Raw genomic sequence first — 13,723 nt, 5'->3', positions numbered from 1 at the left:
GCCCTGAAATTTACCTTTTCATGATCTTTACCATTTGATTCTAATTCTGCCAGTTGAAGTCATGCTGAGGAAACTGACGCCCTTTTGCACAGGACAGCTATAGGCTGCTCCCCTCCCCCTTCACCCCTACCTTAGGCTACGCTTCTTCATCTTCTTTTTTTTTAAAGATTTTTTATTTACTCATTTGAGAGAGAGAGAGCAAGCAAGAGCACGAGCAGGGGGGAGGGGCAGAGGGAGAAGCAGGCACCCTGCTGAGCAGGGAGCCCGATGCGGGACTCGATCCCAGGACCCTGGGATTATGACCTGAGCTGAAAGCAGACCCTTCACTGGCTGAGGCACCCAGTCGCCCTCTTCACCTTCTTTAATTGCTCTTTATACCACAAATGAGCATCACTTGGAGCAATAACTGACAAGGGGCAGTGGGGACAGGAAGGAGAGGGCCCCATGTGGATCAGAATCTGGTGGGTGGAGTTCAGATGGCACACCCCACCCCTCCCCCGAGGATGATCATGGACCTGCTTAGTCCGAGTGTCCCCCACCCCCTTCCCCAACACAGACAACTGGAATTCACCTCTGCCAGTGTGGAGGGAGCGCTTCAGCCAGTGGGAGTGGTTGGTGGTCAGAATGATGTGGAAACAGGGAAAAAAGTTGTCCATAAGCATGGACAGGGTTAGAGCGTTAGTCCAAGCCCAGTTTCTTAACTTCTGTTCTTATGCTTTCCCCAAATCTGTGGAGAGATCTCATCATCTCTGCTCTCTTTCCATTACATTCTTATTACAAATGGGTGTTACAGACACCTTCTGAGGTGTCTGCCCAGCTCCCACGACCCCCTAGACCTCCCCCTGGCTGCCATGTTCTTACCATACAATGCCCCCATCTCCGCCGCTGGCCTGGGCCCCAGTTGAGTGGATCAATGAAATGATCCTTTTAGAAATTTTAATTGGTATTTAGGTTCAAGTAGTCTGTCTCGGCATGTGCCGGCATCAAGACACCCACAAAACCTTGCGAGTCAAGGGGTCTGTCCTCCATCGCGTGGACTTAGAAGCCAGGAGAAACAACTTGTAAGAGGAAGCGGCCACCAGAGCATTGCTTTTGACCTGCAAGAAGCCAGGATCTTCTGATAAATTCCTCTTCAGTCTTGAGCCATCTGCCATGGACGGAGGCCAGGCTGGAGAATCTAGACTGTAAGAGAAAGCAATTCCTTTACTCACTGCTTTACTTCCTGTTGGTATTTATTCTCCCAGGAAAATATTGAGGTGACTATATTCTTCAATAGAAAAACCTGCAGGTTTCTAATTGACTGGTTTCTTTTCTTTTCTTTTAAGATTTTATTTATTTATTTGTCAGAGAGAGGGAGAGAGAGAGCCCAAGCAGGGGGAGTGGCAGGCAGAGGGAGAAGCAGACTCTCCGCTGAGCAGAACCTGATGTGGGACTCGATCCCAGGAGCCTGGGATCATGACCTGAGCCAAAGGCAGACACCTCACCGACTGAGCCACACAGGCGCCCCTAGTTGACTGGTTTCTTTATGTTATTTTACCCCTAGAAAAACCAAGAACCGATGTGGTTTTGGAATATAGGTGAGGTTCAGTAGAGTGAGGTCCGGAGCTGACGGCCAAGAAAAAATTCTTGAAACGTCTTTGGTGCACAATGGTGGTTTATTAAAGCACAGGGACAGGACCCGTGGGCAGAAAGAGCTGCTGCACCGGGGCTGTGAGGAGTGGTTGATTATATACTATGGGGTTGGGGGAGGTAAGGAAAAGGAAGGTTTCCAAAGGACTTTTGTATGTTAAAGAAGACTCACAGGATACCGGAGGCCTTGCCATTGCCAATTTAAGGTTGTTTCTCCCTCTAGCAAGGCATTACCATGAAGATAGTTGGGAGCTTCCTGGAAGAATCTCACACATGTCCCACCCAGAAGTGTGTGTGTGTGTTGGGGGGGGGAGGTTGCAGGGTGTCAACTTGTGCTTTGTCCTCAGCCAGGCTTCTGCTCTGTCATCAAGGACTATTTGCAAGATCTTTAGGTTCATGTTGCCACAAAGAATTTTTAAACTGCTTTGAATTCCCTAACATGAAAGTGTTCTGCTTGCCCTGGATGACTGGACAATCACTGAGTCATTAAAATCTTGAAATCATGTTGAGTCCCTCCCATAGAAACCCAGTTATATTGGTTTAAATGGTTTGATTAAAACTGGGACCCTAGTCTCCCTCCTTGGATCTGCCAGTTGTCACTTCGTTCAGAGTTAGCTGAGGGGCTCTTAAGCTTCTCCCAGGACAAACCTGAGTTTTAAGTGAGAAGAGTGTTCTGTAGCCATCTTATCCTTGGGCCGGCAACACTCTTGGGTTGCTTAATTTTTAAAAATGGAAGTGGTTGTTGTCAAGATGGTGCCCAGATCCAGTAAGTAGTAATACTAACCATTCCAACCTTACGAGGATGGCCCAGATGGTGTGTAAACAGAGCTGGCTCCCAGGTGTTCAGATTCTTGGTCCAGGGATGCTCCCCTCTGCTTTGACCTTTGTGTTTGTAATGTGTGGTGACGCACCTGAGGTGTTTCCACGATGAGAATTCACCTTCCTTTATCGACATCACAATAGATGACTGGTTTCAAGGACATAAAAGTTAGAAGTGTTAAAAAACAAAATTCAACTTAATGAATTTGAAGATCTAATTGGCTTTATTCAGTGACTCATGAATCGGGCAGCTACCGTCCAGCAGATGGAAAGGAAATCTGGGGAGCTGTATGATATGGAAGGCTGTTACAGGCAGAAACAAATGGGACAAAGAAGTTATTAGAGAAAGAAAAGGAAGGATAGTTTCGAGCAAGGTCACTTTCCTTTGGGGAATGGTAGGGGTCTTCAGGCAGGCTCACAGGTGAAAATTCCAGATGGGTGGGTTCAAGGTCACTTTCCAGGGAGAGGTTGGAGCCATATCTAAATCTTGGTTTGCTGGTGCCTGGGTGGCTCAGTCAGTAAAGCGTCTGACTCTTGATTTCAGCCCAGGTCCTGATCTCAGGGTTGTGGGATCAAGTCCCATGTCGGGCTCCACGCTCAGTGGGGGTCCACTGGAGATTCACTCTCTCTCCCTCTGCCCCTCCTCCCATGCATGCACACGCTCTCTCTTTCTCTCAAATAAATAAACAAATCTTTAAAAAAACCAATCTTGGCTTGCTGTCAGTGGGGCACGTGACTCCATTTTGGACCTGCTGTTTCCTTGTTAACAATTCCTCCCTTTTAACCACTCTCAGTCTGACTGAGGATGTGGTCAGAACTCACTCGCACCACTCTCAGCTCCAGCTCTGTGGTCCTCAGCATCACTGACCTCCTGGGACTTTCACGCTCAGGCTCACACTTCTAAGTTGGCTGTTCGTTTCATTCTTTTTCTGACCTTCCAGTCTCAGGGAGGTCATTTGCTTGGTGGCTAGCAGCTGGGAACATGCATTTCAAGGTTTTGAGAGAATACAACATGCCAGGGACAGTACTATGACGGCACAGGATACTCCCCAACATCTGGAGCGCACCCCAGAGGCATGGTTCCCAAGACCAAAACCAATGAAAAATTTAAAAGTCAAAGAAAGAGCCCATGAAAGGGGTCACCTTTCCGATGGCCTGCTCAGTGATTTTCGGTAATGGAGTTTGCACTTCCCCAGAAGTGTTCGTCCAGGTGCAGCAGGTGGCTTTGGCTGTAGCTCAGACACCTCCTTGTTCAGCTGAAAGGTAGTCATGGCCTATTCTCATATCAAGAACTACCTGGGCCAGAGAGTCTAAGGGTCTTGGCAGGGCAAGGGTGGGGGGCAGCTACTGCCTTAGCAGTGGGGTCTGTAATACTTTCAAGAGCTAAGGAGAAGTTCCTCATCATAGCTTCATTTGCATTCACTCCCAACGAGGGAAGTAGGGACCTGCCAAAGGAGTGAATCTTGAATTGTGAAAACCTCCTGAAGGTCCTTTCTCATCAACAATGCAAATTCAGGGGATTTGACCGCTGAGGTGTCCCTGTGTGTCTGTGAACACTTAGGGGCACCGTCAACCTAAGGCATTGCTGGGGTATGCTCCAGCCACGTAGGTGTTTGTTGGTTCAAGGAGAACGATAATCATGACAGACAAAGATAAATCCTGTTGGGGCATAGACCACTCCTGCGGAGGTGGGGCTGTTATTGGACAGATTAGAGTTTCTAACGACAAATTCAGCATTCTGAGAAGTCCTTAGCAATAGCAGGGAGAGGTGGGTGATGGCATTATCCTTCCAGCCCAGTGCTACTAAAGGAAAGAAAGAAAAGAAGGAAGGGTTTCATGTTCAGTTTAAGGGGGAAGTCTTCATACAGTGTCTGGGGCAGAAATAGTCCATGTCGATGTCGGGCTGCCTCTCTTCGCCCGCAATTTGGCTCTGAGGCCTCCAGCAGGTGTGTGGGACCAGGAGTCAGGCAGTGTCTTCCTCAGCCAGGAGACACATACCCAAGGCTTGCTGCCCGTGTCAGGGGTCAGGAACCAGTGAGAAGACACGGTACAGCCCTTTCCAAGGGGGTTCAAGGGCAGTCTTCGTTTTCAGTAACTCCACATCAGAAAAATGGGAGAAAAATAGAAATGTTAGCTTGTAGTTTTAGACTCACACCCAGTCTAGTTCACAGGTTATCCAACAAAGCCTCAAAGACAATCAATTTTCTCTCTGTAATTACGCTCACAATTAAATCACAGTTAAACTAATTTATTCGTATTAAACTTGTCCTGATTATTTACATTAGTGCACTAAGAATAGTGATTGATCATAAAGCTCTTTTTAAGACTTTTTAAGACTGCTTCGCTGGATCTTTTCATAAGGAACCTCAGATCGAACTCTTAAAAATTTCTCGAGGCCAGGAAGCCAAGCCAACGACTTGCCATCAGATTTTGCCTATAATAACTATTGTTTGGGTGAATTCCTAACAGTCAAAGCCTTGGTAATATAACCAATATTTCCCATTGTGTCCTATTACAAGGAGGATGGATTCTTATTGAACTTACGCAAATAACTTATGCATGGTAGTAACAGTATTATCATGAAAAGAATGCTTAACAGTTTCCAAATTCTCGAGTAATCAGGTACGGAGAGAAAGCAGTGTTTCATCTTTGTTAACAAAGGTGTACTTTACCAAATTGCTGTAAGACATAAGTCGCTTATGAGAAAAAAACATTTCCTTAAATCTGGAAAAACAAAGCATTAAGGAACCAGCAGTGTTTCCAATAAAAATTCATAGAAAGTTGTCACCATCCTCCTCAGTTCATTCAGTCCCATGTGATTAATATCTGTTCTATTTGAATCCAGTTTTTCCATCAGTGCAGGAAATTCTTACCCGGTTCAGTTTTATGATCTGAAAGTTTGTCAGAAGCCTGTGCCTGTCAAAGTCCTTTCCATTAATCTCCTTGCAGATGAGATACTTTTGCAGGGACACTTTTGCAAAGCATCAGAGTAAAACAATAACTCTCTGTAAATGACCAAAGAATAAAAAATGGCCATTATGAAAGATCTGATGAGCAGTCACTATAATGGAATTAACAAGGAAATTTTGTTATTTCTGTGCCACACAATATTTGAAGATAGTAACAGAATAATGACTGATAACATTGTATCAGGATGTATCAGATTTCTAGGAATGTCACACAATTTCTGGAACACTTGTATACCTACACAAAACTACATAAAGAAGGGTTATTATTACCTATTTGACAATGTTTCCCATGTAATTTAACATATTAAATAAGCCTAGTTAGTTCAACATCTCCCTTTTTATAAGAGGAAAGCAAATCTTTTGAGATATTTCAGGGACCCTTTGGAAAACCCAAAGATAGTTCAAGGTCAAAAAGACTTTATTTAGAATTTGATTTGGGGAAGTTTGTCAAAAATATCAAAAGGTTTTAAAACACCTGGTAAAGTAGGATCATAGGTCATTGTGGAATAATAGTTATTCGTTTAACCAAAATGACAAAGACTTCACAGGCAAATACAGAAAGTTAAATAGTTGTTTTTAAAAAAAAAAACTTAGGTCTTTTAAATAATAGCTTTAATACTGAATATTTTCCCTGAAATTCTTTTGGGTTAGTTTCTATTATATTTCTGAGAATTTAATTTATATAAGTGCTTAATTTCCTTTAAGCCAATTAAATAGAACTCATTTACAGATTAATTTTGGCAATACCATCCAGAGACAGAAAATGCCACACATCTATAATGCATACATATAGACAGGCATGAGCATATGGACAGACGCAAGCAGAGACCTCACTGCTTTTGTTCTCAAATTACTGCCATGAATCAAACTTTCAAATGACCTCTCCCCATTTTGTTTTTCTTCTGATGAGAAATACCTCCCTGAGGGGCTCCTGGGTGGCTCAGTCAGTTAAGCGTCTGCCTTCGGCTCAGGTCATGATCTCAGGGTCCTGGAATCAAGTCCCACATCAGGCTCCCTGCTCCGGGGAGTCTGCTTCTCCCTCTCCCTCTGCCTGCTGCTCCCCTGCTGTGTCCTCTCACTCTGTCAAATAAATAAATAAAGTCTTAAAAAAAAAAAAAAAAAAGAAATACATCCCTGAAGTTGATATTTTAAAGAATTGACCTAGATAAGAATATATTAAGAGTGCCCAGAGAAGACCAGGTAGAACATTGACATCTCAAAGTACGGGGAAAGAATGTAAGATCCTCCTAGAAGGACTTTTGTGCTCTTAAGGCCAGAATTTTTATAACACTACAAGCCTTTTGAGATAAGTAGGGGAGGTTTGGGATTGGTAGAAAGGATTGGTGGACTTTGAATTGTTTTGGAGCTACACCTTTGGTCCTGTAAAGACTAGATTTGTAAAACAAGGACAGTTTTTTTGGGAGGGCCACCACCTACATGATATCAAGTCTGACATACCCATCCATTTATGTTGGAATGTTTTTCTTTCTTTCCAGGTGCATTTAGCTTAGGAGAGACGTCCTTAAAAAATTCCTACCAGGCTCTGAAAATCAGCTTCCAATTTGGCCAAATTTCTGATCATAGAGTTACTAAATTCTTTCAAATATCTTGTCAGGTTTCGGTGGGGACAAACAGTAAATATTTCTGGCAGTATTAAACAACCCATGGGACTGAGAGGTGTCCTCAAAGAGGATGCAAAGGTCACCACCTTCCCAAGACTCAGAGTCACTCCTAAAGGTGACCAAAGAAAGAACTGACAGCCTGCACATTCCAGATAGACAGAAAGCTAGCCAAGTTCATAAGACAGAAAATAAGACAAGCAAGAAGGCAGTAGCTGTCCCTGACAGAAAAAGAATCAATAACCAGTGGACTTGAAGTTGGTAAGGATGGAATAATGTGAAATTTTATTTCCCTCTCTCAACTGAGCACTACAGACAGAAATTGAGGAGAGCTGACTCTGATAAGAATGCTCACCTTCACCTAGCTTCTGTTTTTCCAGGGTCCCCTCTGTAGACTCCAGTATCAACCGGAATTTGGCAAGGTTTTTCATTCATTTTAATTTTTACTTTCCCTTGGTTGTTTAAGAGAATAACATAGCAATTTACCAGACAATCCCTGAGAGGCCTGTCAATGCTGGGTGGGGCCCATGCAGGAGCCCTCCTTTGAAGGTAGGTATGAAGGCATTTGAGTTCGTGTTGAAGGATTTACACAATATCTTTGAAGACAATCTGTTTTCTGGTGTTCCTCCTTGTTGATTGTAAATGAGACATCAATTTCTGGGCCAGTTTTGATGATGATCCCCTAGGAGGGTATAATGGGGAAGTCCAGGTGTTGTTTAAGGTACTTTTTATGTCTTTTATTTTTCATTAGCCTTTTGCAATGACACTTTCAATAAAGCTATTTTGGAATCTGAAAGCTTTTTGGAAACTTCTAAAATAGATATCTCATTCTGTCTGTTTGTTTAATATGGGAATCTTTACTTTCAAGTGCACTTCTTAATTGATCTTATCTAGTTGGAACGCTCCTCATAATGGCCATTGTAATTCTAGGTTGTTCTTAGTAAGATTTTGCATCTTTGTAGATATTTATAGCTTCCAGGACCACAGTTTTTAGACATAAAATAAGCAGGTGTGCCAGAAGGTGTGCTTACCTCTTTTAGAGTTTAAAGATCCTATTTCTTTTAGGTAAGCCCTTGGGCCTCTTGCAGCCAAACAAACACGTAAAAGGGATGTGCCACTGGTTTGGGAGTTGTGTAGTATTTTAGTGTACCTTGTTGCATGGACATTTTCTTGAGGTTGGCAAGTGACCTAGTGTCAATCTAGCCCATTCCATGACCAACTGAACCTAAGTGGGAGTCTTTGAGTTGGCCCACAAATTTGTGTGTCTTTTGGCTTCCAAGATCCCTGTTAGTGATAGCCTTTATCTACACAAAACAAGAAAAGCAAATATGGACACCTTAATGTATCGTCATTAACCAAGAGATGTTACTGTGCACTGGCCACAGGAAGGCCCTCCCTTGGTTCCTGTGGAGCCTTGGGCTGGGGAAGGTTTGAACCTGCAAACCTCAACCAATGGGGCCTGTGGATGGGGAAGCTCCCCATAAATGGGGAGCCACAACCTGCCACTCTCAGTTCTCACATGGATCTTGGAGAAGAGTCAAAGCCTGGGAGTTTCCACCAATTGGGAACTGTGGGCTGAAAAGCCAGTTAGGTGAGGAGTTCTCTGCAAGGACAGTGGCACTCAGAACTGAGAAGAACTTATCCATGGCCTTTGGAAATGGCAAGAGAGCCAGAGAACCTAAGAAGAGTTCATGGGTACCACACCCATGTTTCTTGCCCCCACGTATTGTCAGAAGTTTGCTTCAGATCCCACCACTGCCACCAAGTCTGTTAAACAACAAAATCCACCTGAAAAAATGTAAAGATCTCATTGGCTCTTTGAATCATAAGTCAGGCAGAACCCAATCTGGCAAATGGGAAGGGTTTCCAAAGAGCTGTACAGAATGGAAGGCTTTTATAGGCAGGGGGAAAGGGCAAAGGAAGTTTCTAGCAAAGAGTGGATTGTTTCAGGCAAGGTCACCTTCCTTTGGGGAAAGGTGGGAGTCTATCAGGTAGCTTCATGAGCACTAGCAGAAATTCCAGATGGACGGGCTCAAGGTCACATTCTCGGGAGAGGTTGAAGCTGCATCTAAATCTCGATTTGCTGTCCATGGGGCAAATGACTCCATCTTGGACCTGCTGTTTTTTGGGCAGAAGATTCGACCAGGCCTTTAGTTGAGACAAACTGTTGTTTGCCTTGGGGCAATGAGATGCAGGTGGAGGGTTTTCATTCCTGCATGTTACTAACACTGTGGGTCTGGGAAAAGTGAGCAAAGGGATAGAGCTAGTCAGGGGTGATGATGTCCTCTGTTCCTTCCTCTGGTTCACCAGCTGCCACGAACTGCTTCCTCTGTTGTGTGAATTTCCTGACAACTAATGCTCACTGGCCCCTTTCCAATCAGGTTCCTGGCCTTTAGTCTTTATGGAGACCACACTAATTAAGATTTCCGTAGTTTTGCTTGTTCCCTGCCAAACCCAAAGATTCCTGGTCCCATTCCACCCCCAACCTCTCTGCAGCTTCTCTGCCCGGCTCTTGTACCATTAGCTCCTCTCTGGGAAAAATGCAGATTTACCCCAAAGCTAAAGAAGATCAAGTCAGAACCCCCTGCACAGGCCCCCAAGGCCTTAGGAAGACCCTACTCATTTTCTGTCTTTCATTTGAATTTCTTTTCTTTTCCATTTTTGCCCCACCTCCACCCCAACATGACCAAATTGTATCAGCTTCAGCCTCCACCAAACCTGGATTGGCCTCTTTTCATCTGGAAAATGCTTCCTACTCTCCCCTGGATTCTATTATTACGTCTCTATGAGTGATGTCTACTTACACACACTTGAAATGAGCTTTGGCTCATTCCTGGTGTATTTTCTCTACCATTCTGTCCTCTGCAGGAGATGCCTGAGCCAGAATGTGAGGTCCAGAGGGCAGCAGCCTGTGTGTGCCTCCCATACACAACCAGAGCAGCTCTTCTTCTTTTTTTTTTTTTTTAAAGATTTTATTTATTTATTTATTTGACAGAGAGAGAGAGAGACAGCGAGAGAGGGAACACAAGCAGGGGGAGTGGGAGAGGGAGAAGCAGGCTTCCCGCTGAGCAGGGAGCCCGATGCGGGGCTCAATCCCAGGACCCTGAGATCATGACCTGCACTGAAGGCAGACGCTTAACGACTGAGCCACCAGGTGCCCCACCCCTATGTTTCTTGTGGCATTATCTACAATTACTAAGTTATGGAAGCAGCCCAGGTGTCCATTGACAGATAAGTGGATAAAGAAGGTGTGGTATATATACACAGTGGAATAGTACTCAGCCATAAAAAGAATGAAACTTTGCCATTTGCAATGACATGGACCGAGCTAGAGAGTATGATGCTAAGTGAAATAAATCAAAGAAAGACAAATACCATAAGATCTCATTCATATGTGGAATTTAAGAAACAAAACAAACCAAAAAAAGGAGGAAAAAGAGACAAACCAAAAAACAGATTCAACTACAGAGAACACACTGATGGTCACCAGAGGGGAGGTGGGGGCGGGGCTGGGAGAAACAGGGGATGGGGATGAAGGAGGGAACTTGTCCTGATGAGCACTGAGTGACATATGGAAGTGTTGAATCACTGTATTGTACCCCCCAAACTAATATTACACTGTATGTTAACTATATTGGAATTAAAAAAAAGGAATATCACTGAAAAAAAAAAGAAGAAAGACTGGTGATCATTTGGAACATGCTGTGTCCCACAGAACATCCAAGAGCAGAGTAGTGGAATCGCATAAGCAGTTAGAGGTCTCCTACAATCTACACACACAGGGATTCAAGATGAAGCTATACCAGAGGCCTTCAGTGGACACTACCGGTAGGTTAGCCTTACCTTTCTGAGACTGACCATTAGCTAGAAAACCATTTCATCCCCAGGGGCCACATTCAATAGTGACAGAAGCATACGGAGGACAAACAACGTCATAGCATTTCAGCACAAGCTGGAGACTAATTAGCAAACAATAGGACAATGGAAAGATGATTGAGGGTCATAAAAAAATGATGCATTGAAATGAGTCAGCAATAGGATAGACGTGGTTTGGGCTCAGTCAGTGAAGCGTCTGCCTTCAGCTCAGGTCATGATCCCATGGTCCTGGGATGGAGCCCCACATCAGACTCCCTGTTCTGTGGGGAGCCTGCTTCTCCCTCTCCCACTCCCCCTGCTTGTGCTCTCTCTCTCTCTCGCAAAAATAAATAAATAAAATCTTTTTTATTTTATTTTATTTATTTATTTTTTAAAGATTTTATTTATTATTTATTTGACAGAGAGATAGACAGAAGAGCACAAGCAGAGGGAGTGGCAGAGGGAGAGGGAGAAGCAGGCTCTGCACCGAGCAGGGAACCCAATGCGGGACTCGATCCCAGGACCCCGAGATCATGACCCGAGCCGAAGGCAGACGCTTAACCGTCTGAGCCACCCAGGCGCCCCTAAAATCTTTTTTAAAAAAAAGAATAGATGTGGTTTTAAGGAGACAACCTGCTACACAGTATTCTGCAACAGAGTGTGACTCAAGACAGTAATTTGCTGTCTACACTCAGCATCGTTCAAGCTCGTAGAAGAGTAATAGACCTAATTTTCATTTCCGTGTTTTAAGAAGGATCCTGGGGCATGCTTTGAAGTGGCAGAATGCACCCAGGTTTTGGGCACTGTGGACTGGGGCATCTGTCCTACACTCAAGTGAAGGGCTGTCATCCTCCTGAAGGACCCCAGGAGCAGCTCTGAGAGCTGGGCTGCAATTGTGCATGAACAAGCTTCCAGCAACTACAGTCTGTTCCCCCTCACTCCTTTACCCTCACCCAATAAGGCAGGTTTCCAGCCTGCAGACACCAAAGAGTTCTTCTTCAAAGACCCTGAGTCAACAGTCTTTGGGCTACAGCTTCTAGTGTGGGTCTGGGGCTGCAGAGTAAAATCTTCCTCACTCTGGCTTGGCTTGGGGTGTCAGAGGTTGGAGGAGTTGCTAGCCTACTCTCAGGCTCCTCACTCATCTATTCTGAATAAAACACAGCAACAACTCCATCTGTGGACACAGAATTCCCAGCGTGCCTTTCCATTCAGAGAAGTTTATGGAGAGCCCACATAGCTCATCAGAACAAGCCGCTGATTCTTAACGTACGTGAGCATCCAAGTATCCCCAGACTTTCAGAAGAAAATCAGCGACCTAGAACACAGAAATGGAGTTCCAAAAAGACAACTCACCTTAGAGAAAACAGCCATGTACAAAACAACAGAAAATTAAATTAACTCTCAGAAAGATTCAAGAAAATATTACATGTCCATAATCTAAGAACAGGATGCTATTTACAAACAGGTAGAGAACAGGAAAGAAATTAAAAATATGAGTCCTAAACTTGATGTCACAGATAAGTTTGAGGCTAAAATCAGAGGAGTCTTCCAGAACACGTATCACAAAACAGAAAGATGAGAAATAAGCAAGGAGAGACAGAGTCATAAACACGCTGCTGAGGAGTAAAGTGTCTGAGCACTCGGGGCTTCAGAGAAAACAAAGAAGGGTGACTAATCATGAAGACATACCAGGAAAATTTCCCAAAGCAGAAAGAAGCTGTGAGTCATGAGACTGCTCCCAGTCCAGGCTGAGGAAGTCGAGCTGTAGCCAGCCACACGCAGACTTGGCCAGTGGGAGTCTCAGGGCACTTGGAAGAGGAACCCATCAGAAAGCCCAGGCAAGAAGAAACAAGATCACATGTGAAGATCTGGAACCAGACTGGCTTCAGACCCACAGCTGGAAGACAACCGAGGCGTCATGCAGTAAAATGGCAAACTGCCCCCTCTCTTCCGAGAACAAAAATAAACAAAGGAAAGGAGAAAGAAGAACACATTTCAGCTCCAAGCTGTCCAAGCGAGACACAGCCGTGAGCCTAAACCACACCAGACGGGGAGCAGGGAAACCCCGACAGGCTGTGGGTCACAGCACTATAGAGTCAGTGCCAAATCCTGAGGGAAAGGGTTGGCATCGGGCCTCACTGGGCATGGAAAGGAAGCAGAGTTCAATCCACCAGGGAAGGTGTACTTGGAGAGGCAGGTGGAAGGGGGCACTGCATGTGAGTGTCCCCATGCCTGCCTGTGTGCTCGGGTCCATCGCTCACACCCAACCTGGTCTCCAGACTGAATTTCCTATAAAAAGCTGATCCAGGGAGGATTCACTATACTTGACGATGAGTCATAATCAGAAAGAAACCACCACAGGATTCACACAAAAATAGAGTACAAAAGAAAAATATAAAATAAAGAGAAAGGAGAAAGGAAAACTGAGAGAAGCAGAACAGTGTGGCCATAAAGGGAGTGAAAACGGGCCAAACACATGTTCTGGGACAGAAACACGGCCCTTCCAAACTGAGAGACACACACAGCAAACCAAAGAACACCGTATATTTTTCAAGGAAAATCAAGATGACTAGACTATAATGTGAAAAAAACTAAGCCTAATGTACCCTTTCTGACACTCAGTAAATGCCCTGAAATAAACTCAACTTGGGTATTAAATACACAGACTGTCGGTGGAATCACAAAGCACAACCCAACATATGTTGTGTGTGGGAACAGACAGAATGAGAGAGACTCACAAAGTGTGCGGGCTGACACAGAGGGAACAGAGAGTGTGCGGGAACAGGGCTGACACACAGGGAACAGAGGGTGTGTGGGAACAGGGCTGACACA

This window comes from Leptonychotes weddellii, chromosome 3, assembly GCF_054177405.1.
Source record: "Leptonychotes weddellii isolate Sample4059 chromosome 3, ASM5417740v2, whole genome shotgun sequence".
Classification (NCBI taxonomy): Eukaryota; Metazoa; Chordata; class Mammalia; order Carnivora; family Phocidae; genus Leptonychotes; species Leptonychotes weddellii.
The sequence above is the reverse complement of the archived record's forward strand: the minus strand, read 5'-3'. Positions refer to the sequence as shown.